Here is a 19337-nt window from a genome sequence, read left to right as displayed (position 1 = left end):
AATGATGCACAACTATAACTCTATTACCAATTTTCTTCTGTCTTGCAGTACTGAACGATGCAAAACCATAAAACTGTTTTATAGTTGTGCATCTTTCAGCAGTGAAATAAAGACTGAAGAATATGGGTAATACAATTTTATGGTTGAGCATTACTGAGTAGAGAAGTAAAGACTGGAGAAAATTTGCTGGAGATTACAAAATTTCTTCAGTTTTTATTTCAGTACTGAAAGATGCACAACTGTATGGGTCGGAAATGAAAATGAACAAAACCCAGATTTTTTTTTTTAATTAGTTCGGTGATTAATGCTTTGGAAGCTGCATAAAGGCTATGGTTTTGCTCAAAATAGATGGGTGATTTTATTTATTTACCACAAATTTAGATGGCATATACATTTTGGTAAATAAAATCGCCCATCTTTTCTGAGCAAATGAAATTTCATTTTATATTTATGCACCGTACATTCCAGATTTATAAAGCAGATCAAGGTAGTTCGCAACAAATAAAAACTTACAATTTTAACATTTAAAACCTTCCAATCCCACCCACCCCCACCTCACTTAAAATGCATGTTCTTGTACTCCCACCCACATTTCTCTCCCGCCTACAGAGAATATTATTGACAACCTTCTGCCTCTTACTGTCTTCTACATTACTTGTTTCCCAACCACTGTCCAGAGACTAATTACTTCTTAAAAAGCCAAGTTTTCACCTTTTCCCTAAACAAATAATCCTCCTATAACCTAACCTCCCTGGGTGCCAAATTCCAAAGTTCTGCCCCCATCATTAAAAACATTCCCTTACGACTCTTCACCTTGCATCTTTTTCTCCAGACTGGAACTGGTAGGTTTTCATTCTCTGACTAAAGCTTTCGCGATGATACATAATGCTCCAATATTCTGTCCCCTTTCCACCTTAAAAATCCAAAGCATGAATTCTGACTGCATTCTTACTGGAAGCCAGTGTAATTGATATAGCAAGGGTATTGCACGCACCCTCCTTGAGCAGCCAAAAATTAGACATGCCGCCATATTCTGTACCATCTGCAACCGATGGATGGACTTATCAGGTAAGCCTAACACAGCATTACAGTAATCTAATACAGATGCAAAGTAGACTTGAAGTACTTTACAAAATGCAGGTCTGCTCAATAGAGCTTGTGAATTGCATAGTTGACGCAGTTTAAAATGAAACCAAATGAAATGTCATTTTTATGAATTCGAGACAGAAAAGATTTTCCCTAAAAATGTGTTACTTCTGATCCTAAAACAAATTCTATGACATCCACATCACCATCCCTATGCATGAAACATTAATGTATTTTGTTTTAGGTATTCTCCACCTTGAGACGGTTCCTGAGACAATGTTCTGTTTTACAGCTCATGTTAATCTTTGGCTTTGATGAAACCTTGAATTCTTTACTCCCCTAATCAATCATTACTGATTCCAAATAGATTATATATGTGTGCAGGCATAGATGTGTGTGTGTGTAGGAACTAAGGTGGGGTGTGTCGGGGTGGGGGACAGATGCCAGCCAGAAGATAAAGGTGTACTGGGAGAAAAGACCAGAGAAGGGAAAGTAGCACCTTGCTAGGGCAGGTGGCTAAAGTTTAGCTGTGTGCCTAGAATCAGCCCTCCCCCACAGGCAGCATTATTCAATAACTTTGCCTGCCCTTGTCTTCACATATGAGCCAGGTGGGAGTGAAGAATTATTTAGTCATAGGAGCTAGCTGAAAATCAGGCTGCCACCAAGTGTGGGTGTAGGTGAACTATTGCAGTTATGCGATGCTACTGCTACTTTGGTAAATGAAGCAGCCGTTGGCATGAAGAGACTGCAGCAGGCACTAACAGCAAACTGCTGTTCTGATTGGCTTGCACAAGAAAAGGCACCAATCATGTCTTCATCCCAGGACCTGCCATGTGCCTGATGGGAATAGTTAATAAAACGGAAAATGTCATAATGCCTCTGTATCACTCCATGGTGAGACCACACCTTGAATACTGTGTACAGTTCTGGTCGCCACATCTCAAAAAAGATATAGTTGTGATGGAGAAGGTACAGAGAAGGGCAACCAAAATGATAAAGGGGATGGAACAGCTTCCCTATGAGGAAAGACTTAATAGGTTAGGGCTGTTCAGCTTGGAGAAGAGACAGATAGAAGATAGAGGTCTTTAAGATCATGAGAGGTCTTGAATGAGTAGATGTGAATCGGTTATTTACACTTTCAAATAATAGAAGGACTAGGGGGCATTCCATGAACTTAGCAAGTAGCACATTTAAGACTAATCGGAGAAAATTCTTTCACTCAATGCACAATAAAGCTCTGGAATTTGTTGCCAGAGGATGTGGTTAGTGCAGTTAGTGTAACTGGGTTCAAAAAAGGTTTGGATAAGTTCATGGAGGAGAAGTTCATTAACTGCTATTAATCAAGTTTACTTAGGGAATAGCCACTGCTATTAATTGCATCAGTAACATGAGATCTTCTTAGTGTTTGGGTAATTGCCAGGTTCTTGTGGCCTGGTTTGGCCTCTGTTGGAAACAGGATGCTGGGCTTGATGGACCCTTCATCTGACTCAGCATGGCATGTTCTTATGACCAGAGTCTAGTTCCAGCCTGCCTGAGTGTCAGATGTTTTAGCACATCAGTGTGACATTCTGAGCCTTTGATGTCTGGTACCCAGGCAGGTTGGAAAAAAGTACAGTGGTCCATACCTAATGTTATTTTTAAAATGGTATGCAGGCTGGAAAAAAGGAAATGATGGGCAAGATTTGGCCTTCAAGCCTTAGTTTGCCTACTCAAAGAGATGCAACTCTATGAAGGTGAAGAAGAAGGAGTGGCAGATCCTTTCAAAACTAAGCTCACTTCCAAGTCAAGGAGACCTCCGGCACTGGAGGACCCGTGTTCTTGACTCCCCAGAAGAAAGTAATCAGAAAGTAGCAAGAGAGCTTCCATGACCGTCTCTTGCAGCAAGCCAGAGTCAGTCTCTGGCAAGATTTGCAAGTTATGCCTTCATTCCAATATCATCTGGTGGAAGGTCAGTATTGAAGGATCTGACCCCCTGAAAGGAAAATGTTGCCTTGTGTAAACTGACCTTACAAAGGCTCAAGCTTCTCAGGTCCAGTACATTATCCTCTTTTATGCCTCCAAAAGCTGTATTCTCGTTATGTAGCCTGGTTCTCTTAACAGCCAAGGTTGTATAAGAATTGAAGGCCATTCCCAGGAATCTTCCAGCTAGGAAAAGGGGGGAGAACTACCCCTATCTCCTGAATAATCTCCTCACTGAGGCATCATCCCTCCCCCCCTTTCCTGAGGAGACAAAGCTATCTCCTCCTCTTGTCCTGAGGATTGCCTAAGTCTGTCCCAGTGCTCTAGTACCCCTAACAATGCCGTGGCCAACCTGAGGTTCTTCCAAGTGGGACATGAATGGCTGTGAAGCACTCAAGGAAAAATCCAAACTATGTTGCCCAAGCAGAACCACCCTGGGATTTTTTTTTATACAAGCTGCAGTCATTTTCAGCAGCTGAAGCTCAATTTGGTCTTAAAAGCCCCTCTAGTAAGCTTCAGTTGTGTACAGGGGAAAAGAGCTGTTCTGTAGGGTGTTCCCTTGACCAGTCCACTAGTGGAAAAAGGAACTCCAATATGCTTGGAAATCAACTATTGCAATAATAACTCCATAGCAAACTGGAGCTGTGCAGACTCTGCCATGCCAAAGGGTAAATTTGTAGCCACCCATAGAACTTCTCCATTTGGCTAAGTTTGGATTTAACTGGAAAAACCCTGGGGGTTTAAATGTTATGCCCATCTGCATGCCAAAGTTATCTGGCTATGTCAGTGCTTCAAAACCAGTGCATCATGGAAAAGTCACCACTGCCTGATGCTCAAATCCAGGTCGGCAGATGGCCTCTGCTCTCAACACTTTGCAGCAAAAAAAAAAAAAAGAGAGACACCATCAATGGCTCTTCAACAAATGGTAACTGTTTTCTGACATGTGTAATCATGCCTGCTTTTTCCTAGCTACAATATGAGCCCTGCAGTGTGGTAATTAACGGAGAGCATGCAGGCCTCAGACAGCTGGGACCCACTTTGTGCAACACACAGCACCTCCTCATTTTCCCTGTTATTGAGTCCTTCTAGACTGAGATGGGAAGTATGTTTCCTGAGCAGCAAATATGACTCTTTTTGAGGGTTGGGAGCCAAAGCAGTGAAGGAGCTCCAGCAACCACATTTGACATCCAATATCACTGCCACAGTAACAGCTGGCTAGAACCAGGAACAGTAGGCTCGAATATGAACAGGACTGGCCTGGCACAAGAGATCTTCTGCCTGTACTGGCCATCTCCCCTTCAGGTTGAACCTTCAGATTCTGGTTGCTGACGAGACTTGGGAAACACTGAGCTATGTGTGGAAGACTCTCCCGGTCTGGCCACCACATGTCACTGTCCCTATAACACTCTAGTAAGGAGCCATCCATACCCCTCAGTCCCCCCCACCTGGAGGGTCTGGATTGGATGCCTAAACACTTTCTAGCCCAACCATTTTAAAACATTTTGTCATCAGTTTAAGGAAGCCTTTGAACAGTAAGGATGTTTCAGTTTCACATTCTGGTGAGGCCTCCCAGCTTCACCCAGATGGAGTTTCATTTAGAAGTGAGACCTCATCATGCCCTCCCTGCCAGAGGGTCCTTCTACTAATTTACAGAGAGAGAGATTTTTATGCCCGATACCCTTTAGAGGAAAAAGGTCTCTCACCCAGAGGACTGAAGACCTGTGAGCCTACTCTAAACCCTAAGTAGGATCCTGCTGTGAGAGACAGTGAAGGCAGAAGATGTATCCAGTTTAACTTTAAGAAGTATTTTTTGGACTTGAACAGCAAGGGGGAGATTTTTGGATTCACCTTCACCGCTGGGATTGCAGTGCTGAGAACTAGCCTGAACCACTGACTTTCCCCCCCCCCAAAAAAACAAATAAAGGATGGAAGAATAAGAGCAGAAGAGACCCCAATCGGATTTCCACACACCAACACCAAGGGACCAGGACAGGCAGGGAGACAGAAGATGAACTAAGGTAGGATTTTTGCAGTAAAGTTGAGGACCCCTCCATTAGGATTCCCGGACAGTTGCTGGGGGAGTTAGCACATTGAAAATAACCATGGGCTGTACCCAGACGTCTGATTAAAAGACACCTAGCTACAGAGGAAAACCATACACATACCATCATTCAGGTGTAAATTCACATGTTTGGACAATGGACTTTAATTGGTAATCATAAGTCAGTAAACTATTATTTTAACACCTAGATCTGTTCCTGTCTGAGTTATTATAGCCTCTCGCCTCATGGGAAGCACCACTACAGTATACACACACTGGAAAGCTTTTAACATCGTCTGGGCCACAAGCGAGAGCTTCCCCCCATAAAAAGAATCCCCTCCCCCCCAGGGATTGAAAGTCAAGCATGGGATGGAAATGCTAGCCGGAGCAGCACCTGAAGAGAAATAAATTAGTTTGTGTACCCTTAGGACTAAACACCCCACTATGGGTTACATATGTAATTAGCCAGATAAAACATATCCGGGTAACTTGCAGGGCATTCCAGGTCAGGCCAAATTTATTCGGATAAGTTTGCCTGATAATGCCAATATTCAGTGTTAGCTAGCTAAGTTATCTGGCAAACGTTAGGACTGCCTCAGGTCCCCACATAACCTTAACCAGTTATATTCAGAATGATGATGAATAAACTTTAGGACCAATAGCCCCAATCCCCCCACTCCATCTTAATAAGTAGAAATTATATTGGGGCACAGTATTCAATTTCCCACCCTCCTAAACCCCCAAAAGAATTTAAACCCATACAGGCTTTGACAGGAAGTTAGGAAACGGCCCAGACCCCATATGGGATTCTTTTATATCAGGGAGGGGGCATTCCTTGGGCCTCTGTGACCCTCACCTTCTTTTAATTCTTTTGAGGGTGGAATTTAATTCTTTTTGGGGTGGCTGGGAAAGTTTTGTTTTTTATAAAGTTACTTGGCTGTAGTCTGAATATAGCACCTGAAGGCCACAACATTTATTTTAAAAACAGGTTTCTAGGGGGCGCGCTGACGTCACCGATGGGAATGGCCGCTTGAAGTGAGAGCTCCCCACGGCACTGCTTATATTCAGCCCGAATCCTATACATATAGCTTGCGGCACCGCGGCAAAACTTGGCAAGCAGTTCACTACAGGATCGCGATGGCTTCCAAAAAGAAAAATATAGACAGCGCAATTTTCTTATGCTAAACCTCACGACAGCCCCGAAATGCCGGCGACAGAGCAGGCCGCAAACGAGACCTCGGATACTGACCACGCGGCTCCTGCCTCTCTCTCTGATTTGATTACCCGAGCGGAACTCCGGGAATGGTTCCTTGATCTGCGAAAGGATCTCAAGCAGCATAAACAGGACCTACTACAATCTATCCCAGAGGTCAGAGAAGAGCTTGCAGCGGTCGGACACCGTGTGGATGACTTAGATGTAAGAGTAGAACACCACAAGGTGGGTCTAAATAAAATGGCCGACGACACGACACAAATGCAGGCAGACATGAAATCCTTATTTAAAAAAGTGGAGGATCTTGAAAATAGATCCCGACGCAACAACATTCGCATAAAGGGGATCCCAGAAACCCCGGCGTATGAAGACTGCACGACCATGGTCACCAAAATTTTCAATTTTTTACTGGCAGACCCCGAGAGGATGAATGCTGACACTGACTTAAACCCTGCAGCAGCAGCGTTTCACATAGAAAGAGCACACAGGGTGCGAGGGCCACGCACTTCGGAGAGGCCACAAGATATTTTGACCTGCCTACAAACTTTTCAAGAAAAGACCCTTATATATAATGCCTCTAGGAAGAAGAGAGAATGGATATGGGACGACAACAAGATCTTTATTTTTAATGATCTCGCGGCCATTACACTACGAAAGCGCTATGAACTGCGCCCTGTAATAACAATTCTACTAGAAAATAACATACGATACAGGTGGAACTTTCCATTTGGCCTGACATTCACGGTTAATGGAACCTCACATCATGTTAAATACATGGCGGGTGCAAGGGAAGCTCTCCGCAAAGCCAACCTGCCATTACCGGACATCACCACAAGTCTCCCGCTGAAAACGAGCAAGGTTCTGGACACACCCCGCTGGCAGCGAGTGGGAAATAATCATAGACTGGAACGCCAGAAGGGACTATCCCACACCACTCAACTCCCACCGGAGCGCTAAAGATGGACCATTCAATAACTCCACCATTGCTCACCATAGCCTTGTGATGCCAGCCGCAACAATGATGTCACTGATCTGGGATTGAGATTTTGGATTCGGGACTGAGAATTATCCATGGTATGCATATTGAAATGTCGGGGGTTAAGTAGCTCTCCCGTTGGAGACTAAGACCCCTAAGATGGGAGGTATCCTGGAGGAGGAAAGGGGGGGGTAGAACTATCCATGAGTACATAATCAGGGTGCCAACAGGAATTGTGTGTTTTTACTGTGAGATCTGTTGTCCTTATGGGACTGAGGGGAGGTATAACTATTGGTCCTACTGGGATAATCCGTGGCTCTAAAAATTTGGTCCCTTAATGTGAAGGGCCTAAATTCTCATTTCAAGGGGCAGTCCCTTCACAGAGACCTAATGAGTCAACAAGTAGATATTGCATTCATCCAAGAAACTCATGTACGTAAACGCCACGAGCACTTTTTACAGTTTAGAGGTTTCCCTACTTCTTTCTTAGCAGGCAGCACAAAACACTCTAAATATGCCGGGGTTGGTATCTTTATGTCTCAATGGGTGACATTTGTACTCAAAGCTCAGTTAACAGATCCTTTGGGCCACTTTCAATTTGTAAAAATTCAAATTGATACAAAAACTATTACCTTAGTCAATCTATACGCCCCGAATACGGGTCAGAACTTGTTTCTACAATCAGTAAATAAAGAATTGATAAATTTTGCAGAAGGAGATATTATATGGGGAGGGGATCATAATCTTGTGCGGAACCCCAGGTTAGATACCTCCAACTATCGTAAGGCAGAGGGATGAAAAGCTATGTCCGAGTTATCATATATAATGAATAAATGGAGTTTGGTTGACATTTGGAGGCAGCGTCACCCCACTGACAGGACATACAATTTTTACTCTAACCCTCACGACACCTATTCGAGAATTGATTATATTCTCCTCGACAAAAATATACAAAACTTAGCATCTATGCCAGGGGTTCCCAAACTTTTTACACAGGGGGCCAGTTCACTGTCCCTCAGACCATTGTAGGGCCGGACTATAAAAAAAACTATGAACAAATCCCTATGCACACTGCACATATCTTATTTTAAAGTAAAAAAAACAAAACGGGAACAAATACAATATTTAAAATAAAGAACAAGTAAATTTAAATCAACAAACTGACCAGTATTTCAATGGGAACTATGGGTCTGCTTTTGGCTAATGAGATGGTCAATGTCTGGTTCCATATTTGTCACTGCTAGCCATAACAAGTGATGCAAGTGTGCATCAGTTAGTCTAGATCTGGTTGGAGATTTCAGATGTTTCATTCTGGAAAAAGTCTGTTCACAGACATAAGTGCTGCCAAAGATGGTTGCCATTTTGAGTGCATGGTTCCTGAGATTAGGATATGTCTCAGAGGGGAGAGATGCATAGAAATTAGGCAAGCTGCTTGACTTGAATGCGTCTTTCAGAGAGTCACAATTCTGACGTTCAGCCAGTTCCATTTGGTAAATTGTATCCACATTTTCAATGTCAATAGAAAATGGGTTACGGAAAAGCTGTATGTCCTGTTCATGGAGATGAAGCTCTTTAAATCTGAATTGGAACTCCTTTTGCAACTTTTCCAGTGAACCCACACATGTTTCTTTTGGGAATGCAATCAAGGGTTTTTCCGCTAACAGATTTTGAGTTAATGGGAGATGGCAGAAATTTTCCTACTTCACTTGTTTGATAAGGAGGCATAATTTTACTTCAGATGCTTTCACATGTGATTACATATCACAGATGAGCTTCCCTTTTCCTTGAAGTTGCACATTGAAACTGTTGAGTAGCTCTGTTACATCTGTCAGAAAGGCGAGGTGCCATTTCCATTCTGCATCATTGAGCTCTGGTACTTCTTTGTTTTTTGAAAGCATAAAAGCTGTAATCTGTGGAAGTAAGTCATAGAAATGTCAAAACTCTCCCTCGACTCAGCCAACGAACTTCTGTGTGGTACAGAACATCTTCACAGGCAACATTTAGCTCAGACAGAAATTCCTGAAATTGTCTGTGGTTTAGTGCATTAGCTCTAATGAAGTTAACACAAGATACCACAATTTTCATAACAGAGTCCCACTTCAGTGATTTACTACATAGCGCTTGTTGGTGGATGAGGCAGTGTATGGCTATTGGATGAGAATGGTTACGTTTGTCCATCTCTTGGTTAATGCGAGCAATTACTCCTTTCTTGGACCCCACCATGCTAGGAGCACCATCAGTTGTCACACTGGCTAGTTTAGCCCAGTCCAGCTCCAAATCCTTCACAGTTTGGGAAACCTTTTCATAGATATCCTCTCCTGTAATTGTTCCTTTGATGCTTTGCAGTGCAGCAAGCTCTTCTGTGACTTTGAAATTGTCATTCATCCCACGAATAAAAATTAGAAGTTGTGCAGAATCACGAACACCATTGCTCTCGTCGAGTGCCAAGGAAAAATAGGAAAGTTTTCTTGCGGAGTTTTGCAAATGCTGATGTAAATTGTCTCCCATTTCTTCAATCCTTCGTGTAATTGTAGATCCTGAAAGACTAACTGTACTAAATAAGTCTGCCTTTTCTGGACACATCTCTTTGGCAACAGAAAGAAGGCACTCTTTAACAAATTCTCCCGCCACGAATGGTCTGCCAGTGCACGCTATTAGCTTGGCAACTTGAAAACTTGCTCGCAGTGATGAAATATTTAGCTGCTTCTGCTTCACAAAAGTATTTTGCTGAGTTGTCAATGTATTTTTCAGTTTTAATATTTATCTTCTCACATCTCCGACCAAACAATCATATTTATCTTTATCTTGAGTTTGATAGTGTCGACGCAAATTGTATTCTTTGAACACAGACACTATATTCTGGCATATCAAACAGCTCTTTCCTTGTACTGCATGAAAAAGTAATCATAAGTCCACTGTTCTTTGAATATCCTACATTCCGAGTCAATTTTTCTCTTTCATGATGTCATTGTTTCCTAGGGATTCAAAATTGCTATTAGTAAAATACCAATAGATATATATATATATATATATATATATATATATATATATATATATATATATATATACACACATACACATATACACACACACACAGCCCTACAAAAACAATATACCAACAATAATTTTGCCCACACAGAGGCATACAGACTGCACTGCCCATCAGTGCAGTCTGATCTGTGTCCATCAATGCAGCCTTCCCAGTCCACATCATTTCAGCCTCACCAGTGGCCATATTGGTGGAACTCCACTTTTACCTCAGGCTCACACTGGTGTGGTGATGTGGGGCGCCGCAGTCGCAGACCAGATGTGCGTCATATGACGCGCTTCCGGAGCCGTGACGCGTGCGTCCTGCATCACCGGAAGTAGTACTGTACGTGAGCGACGCCACGCTTTGCCTCTCACTGACCACCAATGAAAGAGGTGCCCCTTCCAGAAGTGCGGCAGGGGCCGGATAAATGGCCTCAGGGGGCCGTAGTTTGGGGACCCCTGATCTATGCCAACGTCATTGACTATCACTTGGTCAGACCATGCACCGGTATGGGCCACAGTAAACATATCCGATTCGGACCCAGGCTCCCGGTATTGGTGATTTAGAGAAGACCTCTTTAAAAACGTAGATAACCTATGCCTTATTCAAAACACCTTACAGGAATACTTTACACTGAATATTGGGTCCGTATCAGCCGCCAGCTCCATATGGGAGTGTTCTAAATTAGTAATACGGGGACGTCTCATAGCGCTCTCAGCGGCCCTGCGTAAGCAAAGGGACAAACGGCGCAATGAACTACTTCACCTTATTACTTCTCTAATGCACCAACACTCTAGATACATGTCAGGCGCCAAACTACAAGCACTAAAAGCAGCCCGATCAGAACTCAATATATTAGACACGTCGCAAATAGCCCATGCTTTAGATAGAACTAAGCAACAATATTTTGAAGGAAATAAAGCGGGTCGGATCCTGGCACGAAAACTGAAGCAATGATCGATGATGAACAACATTGCTGAACAAGCAAGGGCTGATGCAGACTATTAGTCAGGACATTAGGCATTGCTTTACACAATTTTATTCTACGCTTTATAGTAAAGACATAACGATCACTAAAGGGGCTATAGAACAGTATCTTTTGCCAATTTCTTTACCCACTTTAACTGATCTTCAACAACAATTTTTAGATGCCCTAATTTCTATGATAGAAGTTCAGACCGCAATAAAGGATTTAAAAGTGGGCAAATCTCCCAGGTTAGACAGGTTTACAAGAAGGTATTATAAAAAATGCCAAACACAGTTGGTGGAACCACTAGTAGAGTTTTTTAATAGTTTGAAGGAGGACGTCCATTTACCTATACATTCTAATGTTGCTGGAATTACTGTCATAGCGAAACCAGGCAGAGATCCAACACAGTGTGGATCATACTGTCCTATCTCTTTGTTAAACATTGATCAAGCTCCTTGCTAAAGTCCTGGCAAACAGATTGAATTCCATACTCCCGAATCTGGTCCATAAAGATCAGGTGGGCTTCATTCCGCAGAGAATGGCAGCAGAAAATGTGAGAGAAGTAACTGACATTTTGTGGTGGGCTAAAAGGGAGGAAGTACCGTTAGTTCTTTTAGCAGTAGACGCCGAAAAGGCCTTCGATCTTGTCCATTGGGACTTTCTGTTTGCCACTCTAGCAAAGATGAACTTTGGGTCTAGATTTTCGGGATGGGTCAGGTGTCTCTATCACAACCCGACAGCCAGAATTATAGTTAATGGAGGTTATGGGGACTCATTCCCAGTACAAAGAGGGACACGATAGGGGTGTCCTTTATCCCCCCTCCTATTTGCTCTTTTTCTAGAACCCTTCACCACTCGGATTCATACCTCAACTCAAATAGAGGGTATTAAAATAGGCTCTTCAAGCCTTAAATTATCCTTATTTGCAGACGATATTCTTTTGACCCTCACTAACCCACTTCGTTTCCTTCAGGGGGTTACGGATGAAATTAAAGCTTTTAGTCGCATCTCGGGCTTTAAAATTAATTTGGATAAAACAGAACTACTGAACGTATCTGCGGATGCATCAATAATTCAGGTGGTTCAACAGCAATATCCATTTAAAATCGCACATAACTCTATTAAATACCTTGGTGTACACATTGGCCCTGATATTCAGCAATTATTATGCCTTAACTATACCCCTCTTGTAGCAGCGGTGAAGCGCGACCTGCAAAAATGGGACCGGGAGAATTTCTCCTGGCTCAGCCGGGTAGCTATAGTTAAAATGAATGTCCTCCCCCGTTTCCTATACTTCTTTAACACACTGCCCATATTTATCAGCAGCGCCATACTGAAATCATGGCAAAAAATCCTCTTTGATTTCATCTGGCACAGACTGCCACCCCGGGTCGCCAGAAAAGTCCTCTACTAACCGAGAAATAGAGGAGGCTTGGGGATGCCAAAATTAGAGCGTTATTATGCAGCTGCTCAATTAACTGCTATTACAGATATACACCGGACTTTGTATATAAAGCAATGGGTGCAATTTGAGGAACATTTATTGGGAAGGGGTCCCTTTGATGGCGATCATCTGGCAACCATGGGATACTTGGCCTGCCTTGGGGAAACAGACTTTGGCTTTAGACACAACGTTAAAGATCTGGGCCAAATGGAAAAGACAGCTTGTGGGGGCTAGAACTTATTATCACTCCTCAGTACTGTATTATAATACCAATTTCCCTGCGGGGCAAAGTAACAGAACCTTTGTAATTGGCATCAGAAGGGTATCTCTCGGGTGGAACATTTACTTACAGGGGGCTCCCTCATGTCCTGGCCGGACATACAACTTGCATATCAGTTGCCTCACAAAGACTTTCTAGCCGGTTGCCAGATCATCCATTTCCTTCGGACTCCCTCCATTTCCGCATCGCTCGCATTAGGTAAAACAATCCTAGAACATCTCTGTGAGGATCAGGGGCGGATTGACCTATCGGGGGATCGGGCATCCCCCGGTGGGCCGGTCTAACTTGTCACATGGTCTCGACCGCGTGGCTCTTCCTCAGCGCCTCCCAGCCAGCCCCCACCATTAGACCAAGCCAGCATGGGCCGAAGAAATGAAAATCGAGGCCGGCGGAGGCGGAAGAAAAGAAGATCAGCCAGCCCCCGTGGAAGTCCAAGCCGGCAGGGGCAGAAGAAAAGAAGATGGGAGCCTCCCAGCCAGCCTCTGCCAGAGACCAAGTCATCAGGGGGCCGACTAAATTAAAATCGAGGCCGACGGCGGCAGCCAAAGAAAAGAAGATGGGTGCCTCCAGCCAGCCTCAAGCGGGTGCTGGCTGGGCAGCGCCTATTTTCTTTTCTTCGGTCCCCGCCGGCCTCGATTTTAATTTCTTCGGCCCCCGCCGGAGACGAAGCCGGGGGGCCTGAAGAAATTAAAATCGAGGCCGGCAGGGACCGAAGAAATTAAAATCGAGGCCCTCACTGAACAGCTGGTCTCCGGCGGCGGTTAGCAGCACCGGTGTTCACTTCTTCGGCCCCCGCCGGAGACCAAGAGGGCCGAAGAAATTAAAATTGAGGCCGGCGGGGGCCAAAGAAGTGAACACCGGTGCTGCTAACTGCTGCCGGAGACCAGCTGTTCAGTGGGTGCCTTGGATCGGAAGGGTGCTTCTGTATGTGTGTGTATGTGAGAAAGGAATCTGCCAATTTAAAAAAAAATGAAATGTGCTAGTACATATACCTCAACTTTTGTGCTGGTAGTGCAACTTTTGAAAAGTTGGATGAAAGATTAAATTACTAAGCATCCCTCTTCTGGAAAATAAAATTTAGCAAAGTGGGTAGAGACAAATACTAAAGCAAAAAAAATTAAACTATTTAAAATGTTCATCTCAGCAAAATCACAAATTTAAGATACTGATGCCAGGTGGGGTTTGTTTGGGTTTTTTTAAGTATAATTTAAGCATGAAGACTAGAATAGTTCCAATCTGAAACGGTTTTGCCATTTTTTTTAAGCCTTTAGAAAATGTATATTTTTAAATGACTAAGACTGGAATCTTCCCATTTAAAAGGGAAGTTGACTAAGGATGTCTTTCGGTGCCATATATCCCACATGAATAATCATGTGACTGATAGTTTGAAGAAAGACACTTGCTTTATTGCCTGAAAGCGCAAAACAAGAGAAACTGTACGGTGTGGGTGGCTGTCCCTTGGGAGGACAGAACCTGAAGACAGGATGTCATTTCACCTTCTGATAGGAATGTGGTTTTCTTATTTAATGGTTGGGATCATCACTTTCACTTTTAGTAAAAGTAAAAAAATGCTGCAAGTCTGAAAGCAAGGTGCTTTTGTGAGAGTGTAATGTGTATGTGAGACAGGGAGGGTGCTTCTGTGTGTCAATGTGTGTGTGCGCAAGAGAGATGGAGCAAATTTTGGCTGGCTTGTGGCTGTGAGATAGAACATGTGTGTGATTGAGAGCTTGTGTGTAAGTGAAAGAGAGAGCATATGTGTGATTGAAAGCCTTTGTGTAAGTAAGAGAGAGCGAGAGCATTGTGTGATTGAGAGAGACTGGCCAGAGAGGTGATGTGTATATGTGTGAGACTGATCAGGGAGATGACTGGTATGTGTGTGTGACTGGTATGTGTGTGTGAGTGTGAGTGAGAGAGAGAGAGAGAGAGAGAGAGAGAGACTGGTTGGGGAGATGATTGGTGTGTGACAGACAGAAATTGGTCTTGAGGGTATGACTGGTGTGTGTGAGTGTGAGAGAGAGAGAGAAGAGATTGGTTGTGGTCCCTAAGGAAGAGGACCATGAGGACAGCTTCAGCAGCTACTGCTGCTTCTGGTGTGGCCTGCAAGGGAAAGGAGTAGGAGAACTGCTGGAGAGGGTAAGTAAAGTTGGCTTTTTAAGTTCATTTTTCTTGATTGACTATCATTTTAATTAATGGGTAGTATGTGATGTGTCTGCTGTTTGAAATATTTTATTGGTGTTTGGTAAAGGTTTCAAAATTTGCTTGAGTCTTTAATTATTGGATATTCTATTCATCAGCTGTTTTGAAATTATTTTATTAGTATGATTTTATAATTATGATTCATGATTTATATAGCTTGATTTTATTGATTGTATCATGAGGATTAGTGACATTTTTGTTTTTCCATTGTTGCACTGTATAGAGTCTGGCGTGATACGTTTCACAGTTTACATTTTGTCTGTACATTTCTATTTATACTTTATGTGGCTTTATTCTGTGTTTGGTGAGAGTTTGTGTTCTGCATGCAAAGACTGAGGTGAAGCATTCTTTTAGCATGTGGTTTCTCTGTAGGGATCTGTAGTAGCTTGGCCTGTTCTGTTTTCCTGATAGGAGGTGTATTGATATTTTAGATTCTGGTGTAATATTTGTGGTATTCTTTTTCATAGGTGGGGTTGTTATTCTTTGAGTTTTGGCAAATAGTACTGTGTTGATACGGGAGGACCATGCCGAAATATAGGGGTGTGTATATATATATATATGTAAATTATACTGTATATGTAATTGGGTACCCATGGACCAGTATGGAGAAAAATCCCCCGGGCAACTATTTTCCCTCAATCTGCCCCTGGTGAGAATGTGGATAGGAAGAAAGGGATGATTTCTAAATTGTATGATTTATTACTGGGTAATGACAATCAGCCTTTTAATCATATACTGAAATGGGAAAGTGATCTAAACATGGTTATAAGCCCTGATGAATGGACAATGATTTATGATACAGCCCGTCGCTGTTCAGTGTCGGCTGCTTTGCAGGAGAACTGTTACAAGCTTATAACTAGGTGGTATCTTACACCTCATGCTCTTCATCTCCGATACACTCACCTGAGTGATACCTGCTGGAGAGCATGCGGACAGTCAGGAGCCTTCCTACATATGTGGTGGCATTGTACTAAAATTCAGCCTCTCTGGCAGCAGGTGTCACAGTGGTTAGAACAAATTTTAGGTCTCCAAGGATTAATGAACCCTGGCTTTATGTTGCTTAACCATCCTCATATTACCCTAAAGAATACACACAAGGCTTTATGTCAACAAGTCTTTATTGCAACAAGAATTGTTATTGCCAGATATTGGAAACAAGCTTCTACGCCTTCGCTAGCGATGGTACAACAACAAGTACATTATCTCTGTAAGATGGCTGCCATCACCGCGGAACTGCGTGATTCTTCCTCAAAGTTCCGAGAGACATGGACGCCATACCTGCAATGGGAAGCCGGCCATACTGGAAGATAGTCATTTTATATACAATTATAACACTTCTGCCTCCGGAGGCCTGGCTCCTACCTCATACAATAATTATCAGATGCTATTGATAGGCAGCGGATCTTAACATTGTGAATAAGTTTTATACGCTAACTCTGTAAGTTTTTATCTTGCTACTGCATGGATGTTCTCATGGGTAGTCTTGGGGGGAGGAGGGAGGTATGGTCATAGAGAAGCTACAAGTTCTGTTCTTACGAGACTGTACAGGCTTCCTGTTTATGTTTATGTATCATTACTAATGTTACAGCTTCTATATTATTGCTGTTTTCTCCTTTTTGGTAAAATCAATAAAAAATAAATTGAAAAAAAAAAAACAGGGTTTCTAGTATAAATCATATCAATCATAAGATTTGTTTCTAAAGTAAAGATTATCCATATACTGATATGGCATGGTTTGACAATTAACTGCAGCAACTTATCACAATACAGCCATGTTACTAACCAGGAATATTTCTTTCATTGCATTTTTTCCTGTTATTTACTAACTGATTCACTAAAAACAGAATGCAAAGACTCAGTGCAAATCTGATAGGACTTGTAACATGTACTTTGAATTGCAACTGATTGAATATACACGCCAGTATAAGAGTTAATGCCAATTGCCAACTGCAATCTTACAGCTACTTTCTCTGAAAATACAGAAATCTATTTTGCAATGGGAGAGAAATTTTCAATAAAGAACCATAGCAATATCAGCTAACAAATGTATGCACAGTAGCTTGCACACATCAAAGCTAACATAATTACAACACACATTTTCTCCTTTGTCTTAGCATAACTCATATCTTAGTAATGCAGCGACAGAGAGCATAAATGCAATTAATATTGCATCCTTCCATTCCAGGCAAAGGTAGAATGCTACAATCCAGCAACAGTACTTTGATCATCACTTGCAAGAGAGGAATTCTCCCAGCGTCTGCTTCCAATGCATAATCCTGCCTCTCTCTCTACTCTCAAATCCTCTACAGCAGGCATGTACAATTGGACATTGTCCCTATTTCTTTTCTCCTTCTCAGCCTCTTTTCACAATAAACTGCTTGCTCAGTCCCTGCAAATGTGAGAAAGGTGTAACACTTTCCTACAGCAGCCTGGCAGCACAGAGGCCTTCTCCTTCAATAGCCTACAGATCTGAAATTAAATCTGGGAGTCTCTTAGTTTAAGATGATATTTTTCAAATCACAGGCATCTAGAATACAATCATTTTTCATATTCCCTTTAGAAGCTTTTCTCCTTCTCAGCCTCTTTTCATGATAAACTGCTTGCTCAGTCCCTGCAAATGTGAAAAAGCTGTAAAAAAAAAACTTTCTTACAGCTGCCTAGTAGCATGCAGGCCTTCCCCTTCAACAGCCTACAGAGCTGAAACCAGACCTGGGATTCTCAGAGGAAGACTAACATTTGATAGCATTAAAGCTCCAGACTCCTACTGACTGCCAGCAGAGAACTTGTGTGCAACAATATAGAGTGCACTATTCTTAATAACCTGGGTTATATTCTGAAAGAATATCAGTAGAAGAAGGAAGCATTTCACAAAAGACAGAAAATTAAATATTGTAATAGCAAATCACTAAGATTGAAAGTCTTCACCCCAGAATTCTAAAGGAACTGGAGTATGAAACTGCAGACCAACTACTAACAATCTGTAGCTTATAGTTTAAATCTGGCACTGTAATTGAGACTAAACAGTATTTATTTATACAGATTTATATTCTGCTACTTCCAAAACTTAGTTCAGGGCAGATTACAAAATCAGTCATATAATTAGTAGCCAGTATAATGCACATCTTTTACAAGGGTTCCAGGATGATCCTGAAAACCAAAGACCAGTAAGCCTGACGAGAGCGCCAGGTAAAAAATGGTAGAAACAATTATGAAGAACCAAATTGCTGGTATGTGGAAAAACATGATTTAATGAGCAAAAGCCACTTTGGCATTACTAATGGAAATTTGTGCTTTACTATTCTGTTGTAATTGTTTGAAGATGTAAATAAGTATGTGGATAAAAGTAAGCCAATTAATATAGTTCATTTGGATTTTTAGGCAGCATTTGTTAATGTGCCACATTAAAAACTCCTAAGGAAAATAACAAATCATGGAATAGGAGGCACTGGCAACTAAAGGATGTAAAACAAAGAGTACAACTAAATTGTCAATTTTCCCAAGGAGAAAGGTAAATGTTGGCATGCCCCAGGTATCTGTATCCCAGGGCTGTTAATGAATTCATTAATGTCTGGAAGAGTGAGGTGATCAAATTTGTGGCTAACTCAAAGTTTCAGACTAGTTAAAACATGAGCAGACTGTGATGATTTTTAGGACTGTGGGACCAATCAGTGATCCCTCAGGCCTGGAGGCACAAACTTAGTCTGATTCCAGCCTATTAAAAGCACTTCTATCTTTATTTAGGTAATCACAGCAAACAAGCATTGGTAGACTGTCTTGTCTTCACAACAGTATACTCACAGTTTACTACTGCTTCCCTCAGTACTCACAGCTTAGTGATTAGACAGCATTATTCTACAGGAGCTGCCTTCCTCCTGGAGACCGGGGCCTGGTATGATTAAGCCACCTGGGTCCCAACTTTTATTCCTCCCCTGATGGGCCTCGCCCACAGAGCTCTCTCTCTCTTTAGGGGAATTAAGGTTGATCAAGCTTCTAGCCTGGTCTTGCAAGGTTTAAGGAGGAAAATAGGGACACTGCATCACATACCCATCCCCCTTCAGCTTGGGCCCATTGGTCCAAGCATTTTCATGCCCCTTGAATCCCATCTAGGGAAATGCATCACCTTCCCAGCCCCTCTTATCTG

General features: G+C 42.4%; 1 long non-coding RNA gene across 1 annotated transcript in view; it reads right to left on the bottom strand.

Moving 5' to 3' along the window:
• Positions 1–19072, bottom strand: part of LOC115086046 — a 44357-nt gene extending 25285 nt beyond the window's left edge. Inside the window, exon 1 of the long non-coding RNA XR_003855033.1 lies at positions 19024–19072. This is a non-coding gene — a long non-coding RNA (uncharacterized LOC115086046). The remainder of the gene's footprint in view (positions 1–19023) is intronic.
• Between the last annotated feature and the right edge of the window lie 265 nt (positions 19073–19337).

Source organism: Rhinatrema bivittatum, chromosome 2, assembly GCF_901001135.1.
Source record: "Rhinatrema bivittatum chromosome 2, aRhiBiv1.1, whole genome shotgun sequence".
Taxonomy (NCBI): Eukaryota; Metazoa; Chordata; class Amphibia; order Gymnophiona; family Rhinatrematidae; genus Rhinatrema; species Rhinatrema bivittatum.
This window is presented reverse-complemented; position numbering and strand designations above follow the sequence as displayed.